The 19,438-nt window shown below is 39.4% G+C and overlaps 1 long non-coding RNA gene across 5 annotated transcripts in view; it reads left to right on the plus strand.

Moving 5' to 3' along the window:
* LOC106043522 (uncharacterized) overlaps nt 1–19,438 on the plus strand; it is a 90,390-nt gene that overhangs the window by 65,226 nt on the left and 5,726 nt on the right. For 4 of the 5 annotated variants that reach the window (XR_007161665.2, XR_010833685.1, XR_010833687.1 and 1 more), the window contains exons 2-4: nt 4,247–4,359; nt 6,864–6,950; nt 10,363–10,442. This is a non-coding gene — a long non-coding RNA (uncharacterized lncRNA). The remainder of the gene's footprint in view (nt 1–4,246; nt 4,360–6,863; nt 6,951–10,362; nt 10,443–19,438) is intronic. The other variant, XR_010833688.1, reaches the window with a different exon arrangement.

Genomic DNA, 19,438 nt, shown 5'->3' on the forward strand with positions numbered 1-19,438 from the left:
CATCATATGAAGCAATACTATGGTGATGGTGGAAATGGAGAGAGTTTCATATCCTTGTGTCATTTGCTTTGAGGGCTTATAGGTTTGCTCTGAATCCTACAGATGCTACGCCCTATAGAAGGACTACTCAGTGCCAGAAGTATTTATAGGATCTGTGTATGCCTTATTCTTCTGTTGTTTTTGTTGTTGCTTTTTGGCATCTGCTCTGAACTCCACTAAATCACTGAAAACTAAGTTTCAGGAAACTTTGAATCAGGCCCTTGATAAGGGCAGTGTGGATGAGTTTCAAATTTTGTTCCTAGTCCTTGGCAGTTGCTCTTGTTATAGACTTTTTGGCTTATGAAGGAGCTGGATTTCAGCACTTTCATGTTGCAGAGGGAAATAAACTCCTCTTACAAACAGAAAATAAGAGTGAGGCAAAGACCATAATTTTGTTACCACCAGAGGCTATTTTCAAATGCTTAAATAAATGTTCGATGTACTGGTAAAGCAACATTATTTTTACACCCAAGGACTTAAAGGGAATATTTGTGCTTGCAAGAACTGAACATTTAAGAATTTTCTTCATACGTATTTGAAATATGGCAAACTACAGTGCTTTACTGTGGGTTTCAAGGATAATTTTACTATAAAGTTTTGCACATAAGAAAAAAAAATCAGGTTATTTTTGCAGCTGTTAGTTCATGATCATTTTATAAGGGTAGAAACGGTTAGCTGCATCATACCATGCTTAGAAACCGTCACAGAGGTGAGCACATTTATCTTAGAGTAGTATTTTCCTGTTTCTTCATCTGGATATTTTTACATACGCAGCTGTGCACTGTACAGGAAAAAGATGGGAGGCATGAAGTTGAGAGGGAGTGGGAGACTTTCTTGTAATAAACAGCGTGTTTGCCTCTTCTGTCAGCTCCTATTATTATTAAAGACTGACTTCAAAAAGCTCATTTTATGAGAGCGCTGGGGGCTGTTTTATGTTGATCAACAGTTTGCTGCACCTCTGCTTTAGTTCAGCCCATCAGGTATGGGCGATTGCTCCCCTGAGCTGGTTCCATTGGGGTGCTGAGGAGGGGACGAAGTGGGGACGGGCTTGGGAGCGCTTGGGGGAAAGCCCTTCAGGGTGGCTGCGGACGTCACTGGCAGGCACTTAAGGAGGCATCACATTATGCTTGCATCTACGTTATTTGCACTATAAATAGAGAACTTGAGCCCTTCAGAGTGAAATACTCCCCTTCGCTGCCATTAAACAAGATTTCATCTTCCCTCTGCCCCATGTCTATCAAAGGCGATGCGTTTGTCCTCCTGGATGTCATCACGTATTACCTTTCCTTCTTAAAGTTAAATCCAATGCTTTTTTATTTTCTTTTACTTTTTTCCCCTTTGGTTTCTTTGTTGTTGTTGTTTTATTTCTAACTTTGGGCTACCACTACCTCTCTTCACTGGAATCAGTAGCAGTTTGTTACCTGGAAAAAGTGAAATACCAGATTAAGAGTTTTCTTGAGGAAAAAATGCCCAAATAGACTTGTCTTAGAAATCAGAATGTGGAATGGTTCCCTGCTGCTGTCCTGCAGGACGTGTTTGTGTCTGTTAGTTACTACCCAGCCACAGTGACCTGAGAAAAGACATTTTTGGTTATTCTTGGTATTTTACTTCATTCAACTGTTTAGACAGGATGGGGAGAGAAAATAATTTTCTGTTTGATTCTTCAGCACAGCACTGCTAACTTGGCCAGTGCTTCTGAGGTTGGGATCAAAAGCTTAGGGAGGAACGTTCTCAGTCCTGTCCCTCACTTCCATCTTCATAATCTTTTCTTACATCTTCTGTCTATAGGTATAGAACTGCTGTTAGATTCCTCCAAATAAAAACTTCATTGTAAATGTTTATTTAGCATTAGGATGATTTTTATAAGGTTTATCTTTTAGGTCTGAGAAAAGAACAGGCCACCTAGGTCACATGAGTAGCATGTGTACATCAAGGTGAGTTCTGAGTGTGGAAGGGAAATGTTCCCTCATGGAGAGGGAATTAATTAGTGTCCTTAATTACCGTGTGTGTTGGTGTTGTTTGGCCAGTGAGTTCACATCCTGAACTTCACATGCACTGGGAGTTCAGGCCTAAAGCTGGGCCCTGCTTCGTGCTGAATTTCCTCCATGAATCCAGTAAGAATTGAATATTGAAGGATTTTTGTTACACCATCACTAAGAAGGAAAATCATTTAACAGTGCTTTTCACTTTCACTCTTTATTGTTTTTTTTTCTTTAACTGTATATAATTGTTTCCTATAGACATTAAAGACTAAGGGAGGTAGCTAATTGCCGTATAGAAATCTCTGTAAAAGCTTTCTCACAAACTTCTGCTAATGCATTTACGTCCTGGAGATCCGAGTAGTGTTCAGCTTTCTAAACCCTGTGAAATAATAGCTCAGACTGCCCATAGTGCTCCCAGTAAAACTCGTTCCATTAAGTCATATTCCACAAACATATTCTGAGACTTTATCACCAGCTCAGTATTTAGCTCATGCTTTATGGAAGTTTTGTGAAGCTTCACAAATCTTTTCTCTTTTTTAGCTCAACCTTAAGTGGGCTGCAATGCAGTGTTTTATGCATCTCTACTAGTGTGCAACCAAACAGAGTTTTGTTGTTGTTGTTTTTTGTTTTCCCCAACCAAATTGATGTGATTTTTAAATTGACTGAATAGAGCTGTAAGCTTTTAGCTGAATTTAGATCTAAAGCTCAGAGTAAATGAAATTAGATGCATTTTTGCATTCCTCCACAAGAAAGCCTCTGAAGTTTATTACAAGCTAATCACAGACCTCTTGCTCCTGCAATATAGCAGTCCAATTAGCAGCATTTGGTTTTAAAACATTGAGCATATTTTCTGAGCGGGAATTATTCAGGTTAAAAAGTCTTAAATCTGTATCTGAATCTAGTAGGTCTTCCATAACTGTAAGAAATTAAACCATTTACTTTGACAGCAGTTTAGATTTTTCTTTAATGCTATCTCTGGGTTTCATATTAAAGCCCAAAAAAGCAGAAACTAGAGTTAAATCTGGGCAGGTGATCTTTTTGAATAGTTTGCTAAATATATGATGGAATCCTTTTTGTTTTAAATCATTCCCTGGCAGTATATATTCAGAAGATTCCCCTTCACGTTTGACAAGGGACTCTTCCTCTGAAAGACATGGATACCACCGACCACAGAAGTGCACAGAAGTGCATTTATTAAACCAGATGTTTTATGATGTTAGAATGATATATGGCATAAAACTAGATCCCAGAATTTGCTCTCATGGTGACAGTGACAGTAAAAATATATAAAGTACTACCACCTATAGAAGTCCGGGTAGGACATTTGCTCCTCCGCTGTTGCCAAGGGATTGGATTTTGATTTCTGTAATGCTTTCAGCTTCCATTTTATTGAATTGTGGTTGATGAAGCTGATGCATTTGATGTACCCTGGACCAACAAGTCCAGGAGGAAGGTCAGTCTTCTCTGGGACGCGTCAGCCACCCTTCAGGAAATGCAGCTTAGTTATCGGCAACAGCAAGATTGGGTTAGGCCTTGTGTGGCCCCGCTGTGAACATGGCAAGGTTGGGTTAAGCACTGTGTGGCCCTGCTGTGGACATGGACCTCTGAGGATCTGTTTTCACCCACTTTTCTGTAGTGGTGTTGAGACAGAACCACTAGACCAATCCCTCTACACCAGAGCACGTTTTTAAATCAGAGATGTGTTCACAAAGCTGTGACCGTGAGCTGTGAGAGGAGAGAAACTCTTGTGAATGCTCCAGTGTCAGAGCATTCCTGGCCCTGGCAAGCAGAGCAGACTCCAAGCAGCACAGCGGGCTCGGGGGTGTTGGCTGTAACAAAACTGCCATCCCAGTTAGCTCAGGTTTGTGATTAACCAGCACCTACATTGTTCTGCAGCACAGATGTTGTTTAAATCTTTTATTTGAGCTCTTAACTTATTTAACATTAGATTCCTGTGAGGCCTCGCACTTGCATATCATATTTTTAAGTGCTTCTCTATGTAGAAGACAGTTTGCATTTTTGCTTTCTAGACAAAGAGCAACCTGCATGCAAACACCTCATTCTGCCATTCATTTCTCCTGATGGGTTTTCTTTGTAGGCTTCCTGTTGTTGGAGGATAAGTTGATGGTAGTGTTGAAGTTTGGATGGCAGAAAGAAGAAAATTATTACTGAAGTACAGAAATGACTCTTACTATTTTTACAATTATTTGTTAATTGTTTTACAGATATGTCCTGAAAAGAGGACTTCTTTTGGAGAGACATGAAGACACACTGGCATGCCTGAAAGAAATGATTAATGAGGAGAGCAAAAAGAAAATTTTGGGACGTGGTGAAAGATGTAGGTAAAACTACAGTGCTACTACAGTGCTATAACTCAGGGTATATGAATGTTGTTCATATGGTATGCACACCTGCTTATTGAAGTACTGTATTCTTACTGAAAGAATTACCAAAAATTGTGGAAGGTTTTAATTTCATGCCCTTTCATTTAGGAGAACTTGTGACTGTCTGATACCCATGAATTTTATGGGAAGTTATGATAGAGTGGTAGTACTGACTCCTGGATTTGATAGATTGTCATGCAGGGATCAAATCAAGCTCAAACACTTTTAAGTTGTAGCAATCATGGGGATGATGACAACTATAGCTGCAAAGAGGTGTGATTCAAGTGGTTTGGCTTCAAACCCTTTAATTTTCCTGCTTGGTTGTGTCTTCTCAACCTGCGGGCATCTTCTCTGTTACCTTCCGCAGTTATCTGTTTTTTCATTTGCTGATTCAGCTGTACCCCCTGGGTGTGGCACCAGTTCAGATGCCGCATCTCGAATACAAGCATCACTATATTGCACTTAGGGTCCTGCCACACTTTGGTGCCACTTACTCCACCTGCAGCAAGGCTGAGACATCCTCAGCCCCTCCTTCAGCAGCGCTGCCTGGAAGGCCACTGGACTCAAGTTGATTGCAAAGAGAAGGGCAACAGCAAGGAGGGAAAGGACAGATAGCTCCTGTCTGGAATTTGCATTTGGGACTTACGGAGGCAACACTGTCATGAAACTAAACAAAAGTTCTTCAACCAAGCCATATCCTCCTATTTTTGCTCCTTTAACTAGGAAAAACCTTCTTGTTCGGAGAAGACCAACCAGGCTGTTTGTTGTCCTGTAGAGGAAGAACATGTGAATTAAAGATAAGCTTGGGTGGTACAATGATCCCCACCACTGAAAAAATCTTTAATGGTTGTATATTTAGCTTGGCAGTCAAAGAACTTTTGGAATTAAGTTTACAGAGGGAGCCACTGCCAAAGTGTTCTAGTATTGTTCCAGAGTACTGCAGAAGGGATGTGGAGGAATCCCTGGGGAAAAGCTCTATTGTCCTTTGGTCTTTACTTTATGAAAAGTTAGAACTTGTTAATTTTTAACATTTTAATTAAGATGCATATTTTTGCAACATTTGTATATAAATAAAGCAAGCATTTACATACAAAATGCTATGATGCTCTCATTGATAGCCTTAAGCAGACAATGCTGGTTCACTTTTTGCAAAGATGTTTCACTCTTCCTAGCTTTTCTGCAAAATCTTTGAGGAAAAAAAAAAAAGAGGAATGCAAAATAAATCCCTCATTTGGGTTTTAATGTAGTACAAATGCTTTCTAGTTTTCAGCAGAAAAATCTTTAAGTAAGTTGGTGCAAATATTGAAAAGCTATCATACAGTGCAATGAAGAGACACAAATCTAATTCTGTGATTGTTTATTATTTAGAAGAAATTCCTTTCATACAACCTCACAAAAAGTATTAAACAAGGAAGAAATCTTACTTTTAAATATAGAAAATCTGTTGGGCTGCAATGTTGCACTGAAGCTGGACATTGTGTGAAGAAATAAGTTCAGCTGAAAGTTTACAGAGCTGAAATTATAAAAGTTGATGATAACAGTTTCCTTCAGTAGATACTAGAAATCGCAGAGCAGACTATGCCTTCTATTTCAAATGAAGTGTATGTATCACCAAATTTCATATGTGTACAATTAGAGGCAAAATATTCACTAGTCTATAAGGAAAATAAATGAAGGTTCCAGAAATCAAAATTCTGGGACATTATTGTGAAGCAATACAGAAGTGAAAGACATGTGAACTATTTCTCTGATCTAGTAACCCAATTAGGATTGACATATACAAACAGACCGTATGTGCTGAAGACTATAACTCACTTCCCTTTCTCTCAAGTGCTGTATTTTTTTCTTTATCCATAATATTCTGTGTTTATTTTCTAGTATACTACAAGCATACATGCTGACATCCTGGTGAAATAATGGTAGCAGAGATGCAGGTACTATCATTGAGCATGTAATTGAAATGGAAAGTTCAATGATCTCGAATCATAAGATATCTTGGAACAATCACAGTGAGATTCTGCTTTCTTTCAAAATCATTCCTTTCTTTTGTAATGATCAGCTGAGGAGGGAAGGAGTAGCATAAGAGTGAAAAAACTTTTTGCAGGAGCCATGTTCATATCCCTAATAAATAAAAAGATTGTCACAGAATGTTCAAAGGCACATTTCTGCCTGATTTTCATGTTATTAGTGAAACTAAAATAATTGTTCTGGTTATATTTCCAATCATCATTTTAAGAAATGGTCCAGATTCCTATTACCAAGCTATTTTTATACTTCTCCAAATGGAGTTCTAAGTGGGTGCAAATTACCTCTGTAACTTAATAGATGTGAATATGCATCCCATTATTAGAAACAGTTAGAAAGAGGGATTGATGGAGAAGCACTCACACTAGCAGAGCTCACTGCAAAATTTATTGTTCTCGAACTTATACTTTTTTTTTTCTTTTTGTGCTTCTAGAAAACGGTGGAGTGAATTTGATGCTAATGAAAGGGTGATTTTACAGCCTGGGATACCAGAATTCTGTTTATGCAGTGAACAGCTTTGGTGAGTATTTCTCTCATAATTCAATCAATATGCATCTCTTTGAACTGTGAGACCACGTGGAATCTATGTTCACAGTCCTTTTTAAGCTTTTATTCAAAATTTCCTCAAACAGACTAACATCAAAATCAGCTGAAATTTTTTTGTTTAATATTTGAGTGAAAAATTGAGTAGTCCCTACTTCCACACACAAGATTTTTGAGCATCCACTGGATCTGCCAGCTAAGGTCATGCCCGTAATATTGGCAGTTAGCACTGTCAACATTGGCTGGCTTGAAATTGCCAGCTATTTTTCATCTGGGTCCTGAAACAGCTGCTGAAGGGGCACTGACTTCTGGCAAGTGGTGATGAGCTGGAATTAAAAGTAAAGTAAAGTCATCCTGTTTTCAAATCCGTGTACGTTTTTCTACAGTCCAGCTCCCATATATGTACACATTCTTGAAGAAATCCCTGTTTGCAGTATAAATACTTTGCAGCAGTGTAGAATATTTAATCAAAGACAGTACTCTCTTGGGCCACACATAAATGGGTCATATTGCAGCTTGAGGTGCCTTCTAGCTTGGACCCCCTGTGCCAAGACATTCACAGTGTGGATAGCTGCTGCTAGAGCTGTCTGCACTAGTTTCTTGGCTTTCATTCCTGCAAAGCTGCCAGGTGCAGGAAGAAGTACATGGTGTAACTCTGACCTTGTCTGTGTAACAGTGAGCCAGAGGGTTTCCTTTTAAGTCACTGTCTGCACAGAAATGGACTCAGAAGGGCATGTTAGAATGTAAGTTTGCATGTATTTGTAGGTGGGGTAGACCTTGGTGTACTTAGCTGGAATCCCACAAAAAAAAAACACTGAGAGACATGATCCCTCTGCAGTGTAGTCTAGGGTGCAGCTAAGGTCATCTAGATTCATGTCTGTCCCCATTTGAAGCTGATCAAAATAGGGGAGAACAAAAAGATAGCACACAATCATCATCAGCATTTTTCCTTTCTTTGTAAATTCTCACTTCAAAATCTAGCAATTTTGATTAGCACTGCTCTTATTGTCTATTGGAAAATAGCCTTATGTGGCCACACTGTTCATAAGTGAGTGATGGCAAAAAAGTTTTCTAAAAATTCTTTGTCTTCCCCATCACCTGTATAGAAATGCATATCCAGCTGTCCCAAATGGGACTACTGCCCCTTAGAAATTTTCCAATTAGATGATAATGGCAGTGGGGCAGTAATAAGGAATAGCTTTTGGAAAGTATTGCATCCATTCCTTGCTTGCAAGCTCAGTTTCTGTTTGCACACAGCTGTGTTGACCTCATCATGCTCTGAGATGCGGTTTCCCCATCTATCGATGAGGATCATAAATCTTTCTCTTCCTCACAGACAGGAATTAATTCATGTCTGGAAGTTTTGATAGCCAATAACAGGAAGAATGTAGAACCATAGATACTCGTGAATGTTGCTGCAAATAGAAGCTGTGCATTTGAATTTGTAACACAGCAATCAGGATACCTGTGGAGTTACGGGGAAGTGGCAATCGCAGTAAATTCCCTCCTAAGAAAGATGTCTAGAACCTGAAGGCATTTTCCTCAATTGAGCTGGTATTACAGAAAATCCTGAAAGACAGAGTTCTGGAAGTCTGGAGATTCCTTGTAACAAGCTGCCAAGGCTTTCAGTTTCAACTAGATTTTCCAGAGCCATCAAATAGGAGATTAAAAGTAATGTAACTGAGAATATTCCTGTGATTCCAACTCATTTAAACATACGTGGATACAGTTTAGAGCTTAATGTGGCTAGCAGAGATAACAGCAATGATCTAGGCAGAATGTCTGAGTCCTCAGGTGGTTTTGCAGTTCACACTGAAGTTGAAGATGCCGTACCTACAGAGCTAACGGTGCCGCTTTCAGGTCAGGGGAGCAGTCTTTGCGCAATCTGCAGTCAGTACAGGTTTATTAGTTTGGGTACTGGCAGATGAGAAGACCTACTTGATTGAGTCAGTCACATGAACTTCCACTGGAAACATCAATGTTTAACTTTAGATTTGTTTGAACTCATGGATGCCACTTCTGCATTTCAAGTCTCCAGAGATTTCATGATCGATGAACTAGGTCCTGAAGTTTTTATTCAGCCCTTACTCATTTCTGATTTGGTCAAACTCCCACAGAATTTTGGTGATATTCTGTCGTAAAAAATACTCAAGATATAATGTGTCCATGCACTGCAGTTAAAGATGTGTTCAGTTTAAACCAAACTGTGCAAGCCCATGTAACTCCTGAGACACAGGAACTGTGCGAAGGTACTTGAGGGGATACCGATTGCTCAGCTTACCTTACTTTTTTCACACACCAGGGGCTGAAAGGTAGATGAAAGACATGTAAAATCTGGCTTGGAAGATGTCAAAAAGAGAATTAAATTTTACTTTCTGGCTGGTACAACAAATATCTATGGAAAAGAGGGATTATAATTATGCCAGCTAGTCATTAGGACCTCCTGCAAATACCCATAAGGGCTGTGGGAATTAATGCAAGGAAGAGAATGAAACCATCCAGCTAGAACATCAAAAATCCCCCAGCGGCAATGGTGGAATTGGTCCAGCTGGACGTGTTGCCGCCCGCTTGCAGAGCTGCACAGATCAACAACCACCTCTGCTCCCCGCCTCGCCACTGAGCAGTGGTAGGAGTTCCTGCTGGAAGACGCTCCAGAGAGGCAGCAGCAGTTCGGAAGCAGAGACCTAGCTGAACCCCCGTGAGAATATTATGGCCTGGGGACAGAGATCAAGGTGTCTGTTATAACTTGAGACATTTGGCTATGGGATGCACTTCTGGCCCTTTGCTAATCGTATGTTGCAGCTGCCTCTTGCCATCCCTTCTCTTCACTGCGTGTCCCATGAAGGACTCCCCAGCAGTACCACTCGGTGGTTTCACCTTTCTCCCACATCCAGATTCCCACGTGCTTGGCCCTAGTTCACTCCATTTCCTTCCATGTACATTTGGCCGTTAAATGCCATTTTAGATCTCTCTTTTGAAAAGAGGAAAGGAAAGGAAAGGAAAGGAAAGGAAAGGAAAGGAAAGGAAAGGAAAGGAAAGGAAAGGAAAGGAAAGGAAAGGAAAGGAAAGGAAAGGAAAGGAAAGGAAAGGAAAGGAAAGGAAAGGAAAGGAAAGGAAAGGAAAGGAAAGGAAAGGAAAGGAAAGGAAAGGAAAGGAAAGGAAAGGAAAGGAAAGGAAAGGAAAGGGGCAAAGCTCTTTCAGTGTCTTGTAACCATGTTTGCTCTTTCTCTCTGCTAGTTTTATCTCCTTTCACCTTTGGAAGGTTGTGGAAAATTTAAGAATGTGTTTGCGCAGTCCAGGAGTAACCGGGACTGGTAGAGAGAATAACGAGAGGTTTGTCCTTACCCTTCTGACAAGCTAAAGGTTTTTTTCTTCTTTTTTTGAGGCAGTTGGCAGCAGTGTGGATCTCTGTGCAGATGAAATGTTGGAAAATGTACAAGGAGGGTCACCGTTTGAACTAGTGTTATAGGTAAGAGTCATTCTTACCCAAATTACTTTATGTTTAACTTTCAAAACAACTTAATTCAGTTTAGCAGCTCTGAAAACTTCTTCTGCTTTTGCTTTCTGCTGCATTCAGCAGAGGTGAGTGTATGTATACCTGAAGAGCCCCCAAGTGCACGCTGAGGAAAGAGCAGGGATATGTTTACTATGGATTGTGAGGTGAACGAAATAGGGAGTAGACACACTTCTGGACATGTCCCCCCTAAGTCTGAATTGATGATTTCCATGCAGAAATTCACCTGAGAGTTCTCTTTTGCAAGACTGCTTCTCTCGGGGACATTCACTACACATAATGTGACCATGCTGATCATGAGCTACCTCCAGCCTTTATGCTACAGTCCCTTCTGTTCTGACAAGAAATGGAACAGATTTTAGATACGTATTCTCTCAATAAGTGGCACTTCCCTTCCTTTTATCTTTTCCCTTCATTTGGTACCAATACAGTATTAAGTTGCAATGGATCATTACATTAAAGAGGGAGTAAAATAAGCTGGCTCCCACATGAAAATCTGGAAGTGCAGAGTTATCTCCCACACATTCTCTCACTGATATTTATTTCTTCTTTCAGGATTTATGCTTATTAACACTGAGTCCTCCTGGTGCTGTTTTCAGCTCCAGCTGCTCCCATCTGTACATAGTGATACTCTTCTGCGCAATGTTACCCTCCCTGCAAGAGCAAATTTTAATATGATTAAATTTGCAGGTGAGAAACACACAGGAGAACAGGACTTGGAGCTGCCAAGCAGGGAGAGCTTAAGTTATCAAAAAAACCTCTTGGACACTCTTAGATATGCCTTTTTTACAGCAAACCCTGACAAATACTTTAGAAGAACAAATCCACAGCCCTGATGGAAGTATCTATGGACCACTGATGGCCTACAAAGAATTTAGGTAACTTTGAGTGTTCATTGATTACTGCAGATGAGGGAGAAAGAATTAAGTTAGAATCAGGTGGGGGAGGATTTTATTTATTTCTGATGGAGCACGCAGTTAAAAAAAAAGAATCATAGAATGTGTTTTTCATAGATATTAACCTTGATTTGATTACAGCATTTCATGTATTTGGCATATAAGTTAGACTTAATTTAGTATTGTAGCTTAGAGATTTATTTGAGACCAATTCTGCAAAGATGCAGAATCTTTAAGTCTTTTATTGTCTTTTTTGATCTCTTCTAGTCCTTGCCAGTGTTTAAGTAACTTTTTTATGGCTAGGTTAAAGCACATGCAGAAATTTCCAAGGTTTTATTAGAAACAATTACTTGTTTCCATAATAAAGTGTAAAAAAAAGTAACACAGTGGCCTAAAAGTAGATGATAGATCCTAAGATTCCTTGTTAAAAATAATAAACATACAGAATCATTAAGAAAATCTGTGTAAGCTCATGAAGTTGACATTACACAAGAATAATGCTGACCGAATCGAAGTGGTGAGTACTCCATCTTTCCAGAGGTCAGGGGATATTTTAAAAAGAAGAGTGTTTTTTCCTTCTCAGTTAGCTCATTGTCTCTTTGTTGTGGCCGTGCTGAATTCTGTCTGACAGCATAAGAAAGCACTGATTATTTTGGAATATAAGGCCTAGTAGTGGTTGTCAGTCTTCGCCTGCGTATGAATGATAAAGTACAAGAATATCTAGGTTTCTTCTCGTGTGAAAAAGTGTTTAATTCTATTTACCTGGGTCAAAAAAAATCTGTGTTGGGAGTCACACTGAAATCTCCTCAAGCACAAGGACACCAGTCTGTTCAGCAGCCATCAGTGTGATGTCCAGCATTAACTATGAGCGATGTTCAGTAATGAACATAAAGAGATGAGCAGGATCATCAGTAGTCACCTGTGTAATCACAGAAGAGGTGGGAAAAGCACTACTCTGTTCAAGGCATTGCTGAGAAGCAAAATATTCCATCTGCCCTTAATGCTCACGCTGCAGCCACGTCTTTTAACTTCTGCAGTTTGCAGCTGGTGTTTCAGCAAGGAAGAATGCTAATGTGACAGCGTGTCCTCTTTTGGTGAGGAAAAGGAGGTGACTTGAGGCAGACAGCTGTTAAAAAACATTTTGATAGCCATCAAGTCAGTAGATTTAATATCTCAGAAAAGACTCAGTCTCTGAACAAAAGCTTGAGGACAACCAATTAAAACACCTTCTGCTTTTAGGCAGCATTTCTTTGCTGTTGTGGTTTTATGCTTAGCACTTACTACCTGCTGCCTTCAAAACTCACCAACATGAAAAAACTGAAGGTTGTCAGAGCAGGAATTGTGACCCCAGTTCCATCCTGGGTCCAAACAATTTCTACAACCCATGTGTTAATTCCACCCCACAGAGTGGTTTCCTTATAGTGCTATGACTAAGGGGAAGTGGGAGCAGGGATGTTCGGAGTGTTGTGTTTATTCCTCCTGGGGACTCAGAAGACCATAAAGGCAGCTGGAGTGAGGCCTGACAGCCTTCAGGCCAGGAGGTATGCGAATCCAGAAGCTGGGTGTAAAAGCTGTCATTCCCCACACTTCCCATTCTCACGAGAGGTTCAGCTCAGGCTTAAGGTTTACGCCTGTAGCATGTAAAGCCTCTCAAAAAAAAAAAAAAAGGAGAAAAAATACTAGCGAGTAGTAGATATCATGCCAAAAAGGAGAAGAGACTCCATCAGACAGCGTGTTTCTGAGAAAAGGTCCAGAAAATTACGTTTCCCATCTGCTCATCCAGAATAAAGAGAATGCGCAGAAAAAAAAAAAATACACAGAAAATGTTGATTTCAGACAAATTTCTTGTACTCTTCAGCCTTAGTTCAGTCCGTGTGTATACTTGATTTTGTCACAAAACACAGTCTCTTCTGGGTTCCCAAGCAGAGGCAGTCCATCTAGAAATTCTGTCATCTGAACTTTGATTTAGGAACCGAAATGCATGAGGTGTCCCAGAGGTGACCGAGACCTGGTTTGAATCACACGGTCCCTGGGCATCTCTAATCTCCCGCTGAGCCCCAAAGGCGACAAGAAGCTGCTTTCTCCTGTCAGAGCCTTCGGGGAGATCTCTGACGTTCCCTTAACCAAAGGGGAGTGCGTTCAAAACAAACAGCGTTTTGTGTCGCTGAACTCCCCCAGCTGCCTTCAGAACTTGCACAACACAGGCATCTCTGATTTGGCAGATATGATTTTTTAAGAATTGACTTCACAAATTGGTTTTGTTTTGCTCTTGCTATGGGGTGAGCAGCATGAATGCCACACTGAAACAAAAGAAAACACGCCTTCAGCCAAATTCCCTCTCGCAGCCCTGCAAACCCACTCAAGCCAACTCGGTAGCAGCAGCAGCAGAACTGAGCAAACATGTTTTAGCTCCGGAGATCCCTGCAGTTTTTGTACCATTGGCAGAATGAGGGGGACAGAAAGTGGTTCACTGGTCTAAGCAGAGAGGGGCCAAGCACCACCGAGTCTCGCTGTGCTTCTGGTCAGGTGTTACCAACAAAACCCGGGTTAGTCTGTTCCCCAGCAATTTAACACCACTGCAACCATGGGCAGAGCCGGTCTGCTGGTCTGTTTTGTAAATAAGGTGAAAGAAAACATGAATCATGACGCAAGATACCTGCAATCTAAGTAAATGTGTCACAACACGCGTATCATAATGTCACCTCTAAGAGGTAGGAAGTAATCCAGCCTTTCTTCTTGATTCCTTGGGTGAGCTGGAACCTGAATAAATGATCTGCTTATCTGTGGATGTGGAAAGCCAGTTGAGTGTCACATTTGGACTGATAAAGTCACTGGAAGAGAGGGTATAGGCATTGTATCTTCCGGTTACTTACTCGTCCTTGTTACAGTGAGATGAAAAAAGGGCTGCTGTTAGGACTCCTGAGCATCTACAGAAGCCTTATGTGTGGTCTCTAATCCTCCCAGCCCACGTTGAGTGATTTTCTGCTGCAACCCAACTTTGTGTAATGAGGCTCTGAGGAATTAGGTCAGTTACTCACCTCATGCCAACATTGTATAAGTTTTTTTTTTTTTTTGTTTTTTTTTGTTTTTTTTTTTTTTTAAATTCAAGTAGTTGGGGGGTAAAGTTTGGTGATTATCTGAATGTCATCTGCATATCAGTGAAGATACTGTGTGCACACAGTGCAGACTAAACCCCATAAGGTGATGACAAACCGACTCTGACCTCAGGGACAGCCCACATCAGAACAGCTGGAGCCAGGCCTTAAGCTACAGGCTACAGGTTGAGAAATGTGTATAATAGTAGTGTTTTTGGTTTTTTTTTTTGAAACATCTTAATTACATGTTTGGAAGTCCCCAAAGCATCTTGTTGGGCAAAGAAACTACACCCTTTTAAAACATCTTTAATAACGCAGCAGCTGACAGTCTTGCTGAAATTATCTTGCGGATTTGTTTTGCTTATTGTGCTGGGTGCTGTGATGGAGACTACTAATACATTCTGTTATTGCCTGTGTCGAAAAGAGTGATTCACCCCAGGCTCCTTGGACTTCTTGCTGTAATGGATATAGAGGGGGATCTGAATTTAAGTATGGCTTTTGTGTAAGAGACGGAAGGGAAAAATCTGACCCGGAAGTATGAATTACAGAAAATGAGAATAATTAGGAAGATGTAGTTTTATGTGATTAGCTATGAATAACTGGCCAATTCCTTTTGTTGCTGTTGTTATTATGTTGTTCCATGTGGAATCTGGGTGCAGCAAGTCTAAGAAAAATTTCTGTGTAACACGTAAGGACAGACAACCATTGTACATCACTCCCTGCTAAACTAATCTAAACAGAAAAGACATCTGATACCAAAAACAAACAAACGAATAAAACACCAAAACAAAACAAAACAAACACATTTCCCTTCCTAAAGCCTCCTTTCAAAGCCAGAGAACATAAACTCTATCCTTGGACCTGCAAGTTAACCCCAGCTCTGGTGGACCATATGAACCAGACAGTATGACTGTGCAATTTATGCAAAGAGCATCTAGTTTTTATTTTATTTTATTTTATTTTATTTTATTTATTTTATTTTATTTTATTTTATTTTATTTTATTTTATTTTATTTTATTTTATTTTATTTTATTTTATTTTATTTTATTTTATTTTATTTTATTTTATTTTATTTATTTTATTTATTTTATTTATTTTATTTTAATTTTAAATTTCGGTGTTTGCATTTAGCTCAGTGTATTAATATGTGAAAGTAGCTCCCTCTAGTGATGAGAAACTTTCATAATTTCCATCCTTCTGATGCAAATACAATGGCATAACAAAAAAGCTTGCAAGTTGTGACATTGATTCCACAGATGTACATATATTTCATTCAAAGATATGTTAAGTTCTGTAGGTTGCTTAAATGAGTTTGATTAAGTGCCTTGCTGGAACTGGAACCCAGGACCTTATGCTCTTTATTGTTGATTAGAACAATACTGCAATGCTTATGGAATTTTAAAGATAATTTAACATGGAATTTTAATCGGATTAGCATTAGGACAAAAATCTTCAATACTTTTTGTACTTCCTATTTTCTTGTATTTTCATGAACTTGCTTTCCTAGTTTTACTCCTTCATGCCGCGAAAGTAACCGGACAAGTTTTGCTAAGCTTGCTCACTTTACAAATTGCTGAGGTTAAAATTGCCTGTGATCACCATTCCACCTTTTCCATGGGGCACGGGGCCCAGTCTGTCCTTTAAGAAGAGCTGTAGAACCTTTGAGGACTTTGTGCTGTAAGGTGCCAGGCATTCTGCTTGGTTCCAACAAAGCAGTAGGGTGCCGCTTGATTTTGTCATGTGCTTAACTTCGAGCGCATGGTGAACACGGTTGTGACTAACAATGATAATCACAGACAGCGTGTGGATCTTTCTTCCAAGATCTTTTTCCTCTTATGCAGAAATTCTATTTTTTCTTAAAATGCCCTTAATGTTGACATGTCTGAGGTTTCAAAAATAATTTGTATAGCAAGTTTTAACCTTGAGCATTTCAAGATCAAGTCAGTACTGCTTGGAAGGAATACATAAGTTTATGCATAACATTTCTGGATTTTATTATAGTGGCTTTTTTCTATTTGCTGGTGTTTTTCTGCTCTAAGTCATAGTACAAACTTGTGTTTGTTTTTTTTTGTTTAATAGAAATTATATTCACTCTACATTAATTTTTCAATTTCTTCTCTTTCAAATGCATAGAGTTAAATGATGGTAAGATTTTGTGTTAAGTACTTATATACTTGTTCGCTGTCATGAAGATGATACTTTTGTTCTAGTCTCTATCCCTAGCATAACAAGAACTATGGCTGCTGGTGGTAGATGAGAAAAAATATTCTGCTGCCAGCCCCTTTCTCTGTGTTCTATCATGAATATTGGAGGAATTATGTCTGACAAAATTGTCTGTCTGAAATCCACAGGAACTGATCAGTACTTATCCTAGCTTCTTCCAATTCAAAGCAGTTTTTTTTGTTTTTTCCTCCATATTGAATATACTTATTAGTGGTCCTTTAAAGCATCATTTTTCTTTGCTGTGACTGCTATTCTACTTCTGTGGTGTGCCAGTCTTCACTGTTAAACAGCAAGAAGATCTGGTTTTGGAAACCAGATATGGAAGAGAAAAATACCTGCTCTGGAAAATGCACACAGGAAATACATAAATTGGGTGGAGACTGGGGAAGGCAGCATTTTACCTCATACTAAGTAAAAATTTAATTTTTATTTCATTATGTAAAGCACAGCATAAGTCAGGAAGCACTTGGCATTAGACATACTGATAACTAGTACTAACTTCAGAGGAATCACTTAAGTAATTCTGTTGAATTTAACAGGATGAAACTTCACAGTGAGTGTAGTTTTGCCTGAAAGTGAGTATATGTGATTCATTACAGTAATACAATTTCTTAATAAGGGGAAAATACCTAGTTTTTATGTCAATCAATATAATGAATATATTACTTAGTAAATTAGGTAGCTAGATGAGTTGGGAGAGGGCATGCATATGGCTGTCCTGACATCGCTATCACCATTTCTTCAGACAACTTTTACTAATCCATCACACCTATTTTTCACACTGCTGCTGGGAGGTGGGGGGTATTTTCCCACGCACAACTTATGCAGTGCAACATGAACGTGGCTAATATCCATATCCCTTTATCTGTCTCTGCGGAAATATCAAAGTGTTTAGGCCAAACAGCTGATTTGAGCAGCATTTTTAGTTTGATTGTCACTTGTAAGTTTTTAAACTGATTCCAACTCTCCAGCCCTTTGAAGTAAAGCTTCTTTATTGACTGCACATCTAGGAGTTGTGTCATCCACATGACTTCACAGGCAGTTGTTCCATTTGCAGAGGCTGTATCATGTGGGAAGGTTTTTTTAACTGGAGAGATGAGACTGCATGCAGAATGTCAGATGACTATGGTCAATTGGAAATCTGCACCTGGAAAATTAGTATGTCCCAATTAGGAACATTTTGCTAATGTGCTTATTAATAGTGTTTGTTTTCCAAGGTAGTTGCTGGCTTCACATCTCAGTTGTGACCGGAGGATTTCATTTAAGAACAAGTTGTCTCTAGTGAAGAAATGCTCCTAACTGTCACTCCTGCCTTACTCGGCCAGATCAGTTCCACGCAATTTTACTATTTAATCATGAAACTTAATGTGAACTCCATTGTCTGAGACAAAAAACAGAACTTGATGTTCATACCATGGGGTGTTTGAGCAAGATCTTTTTCTTTTGTGAGTCATATCTATTTATTTTTCTATGTACATGCAATTATCTAACATAGTTCTGCTGCCAGGCTTTCTGCTGAAAGCAGTAAAGTCAGACCTGAGAGACATTTAGAGAGGAAAGGTTATACTGGCAGTATACATTTACAGGTAATTAAGAGAGATGAGAAAACAGAAAAGCAAGTTGGAAAATTAGCACATATTCTGTGCCAGTAGTCCTGGTAGTGAGTAAAGAAAAGCACAAACATTGCATTAACCCGATGCTCACCAGCTACCAAACTAGGAAAGAAATCAAAACAAATTGAAATAATGGCCGATGTCCATCTTTCCCCACCTCCCCCACCATTGTGGATGCTCAAGAGCAGGGGCATTGCAGATCAGCCATTCACCTCTATCCCTTCTCCCTGTCCAGCAGAAGAGATACCCGTGTAATGCCAAAACTTTTAGGCAAGTGATAGCATAGTAGCAAATCCAGAACATTTCAACATTCGCCTTTCTAAAGCAAAATCTTCACTATTTCCTAATATTTGCCTCTTTCATATTTCTTAAGTAAATCTGGTTAATTTAAAGGGTAAGAATTTCTATATTTTGAAAAATCTTATTGCCTCTTCCAACTTCTGTTATAACTATTTCAAGACTATCTCAAGCTGTTTCCTGAGAGGAGACCTTTCTTTGGCTTCAGGCGTCTTGGCTCCACTTCTCTGAAATCTTTTAAGAGCATTATATCTCTTGATGGGATGCAGGGTTCTAATTGATTGCTTCATACATTAGTATTGTGAGATAGCAAGACTGAAAGCTATTTTCTGCCATTAGAGTGTGTTCTGAGAAGCTCTCTACAGAGATTGGTTTCCTTGATTCCAGTGGCTGAACTTTGACTGCAAAAGTTGTTTTGATGTTCTCATTCGGCTTTTAGGGACATTATCCTATGTTTGAGAAGATTTTAAAAAAAAGGCAAAACTGCTCAGTGTTGTCAGAAAAAAACTAAACCTGAGTTATCACGACTGAACAAAGCAGAAGTGAAATATGCTTGTATCTCACCGGCTCTCGCTTGATCTCCATTTTTGGCAGAGGTATCTGTGCAATGAAGATTATTTCTCTAATCGCTTCAGGTTAACCTTTGCTTAGAAAGGTTGCTGGGCTTTCTTTTCAGAATGTGAAGTGAACTTTGCTGTCTTGAGTTGGCAGAATTTTGTACAAGTGAAAATGAGGCAAAAGCTATGGACTATGCATCCCAGAACCAATTACAAAAAGCAACAAAAAAGGTGCATGAGAGAAGAATGAAAGGTAGAATTCTTCAATG

This window comes from Anser cygnoides, chromosome 9 (genome assembly GCF_040182565.1).
Source record: "Anser cygnoides isolate HZ-2024a breed goose chromosome 9, Taihu_goose_T2T_genome, whole genome shotgun sequence".
Lineage (NCBI taxonomy): Eukaryota > Metazoa > Chordata > Aves > Anseriformes > Anatidae > Anser > Anser cygnoides.